Genomic DNA, 691 nt, shown 5'->3' on the forward strand with positions numbered 1-691 from the left:
TAAACTCTTGTGAATATTAATGCTAAACGAAACAAAAACGAAAAAGTGGCACATGCTACAATGTGAAATGAAAGCAAAGATTTTTTTTATCCCTCTTTTTTTTTTTTAATATTTTATTTTCAGTTTGTTTTTCTTTAAACGTAGTTGTTTTTCTTCATTATTCCAATTCAAACCTGTTTTCTAATTTTATTATTTTATAGTTGCACTATTTTGTAGCACTGTACCATTTGCCAAACTTACGTATGGATTAGTATAGGCTGCTACCCAGTTGCACACCCACCCTCCCCTAACTAGAGGGATCCCTGATAAAAATAAAAAATCAAGAGATAAAACACAAGATATATATATTTTCATATTTAATATGTGTAATGAAGAGGCTGCTTCAAATTCTATTAGCCTAGAAGACTCTTAAGGTCCTATCTGTCTCTCCGATCAGTGGTGGCTCATTCTGTTGGTCCTGTGGAATAGAGGCATCCCAGTTTTGATTTTTTGTCAATATACATGTATAATTTATCGATTTGTATATTTTATACTAAATAATTTTGAATAAACCTTTCATTTCTATGAATGGAAACAACCTGTATGATTCTTAAAAAACAAAACAAAAAAAAAACTGCGATTGAGACAGTGCTGAAAGTATGATATAAGTGAAAGAATTAGGAATAGAGAGAGAAAGAGAGATAGGACGTAT

The sequence above is a fragment of the Euprymna scolopes genome, chromosome 26 (genome assembly GCF_053919585.1).
Source record: "Euprymna scolopes isolate OS-2025 chromosome 26, ASM5391958v1, whole genome shotgun sequence".
NCBI classification, from domain to species: domain Eukaryota; kingdom Metazoa; phylum Mollusca; class Cephalopoda; order Sepiida; family Sepiolidae; genus Euprymna; species Euprymna scolopes.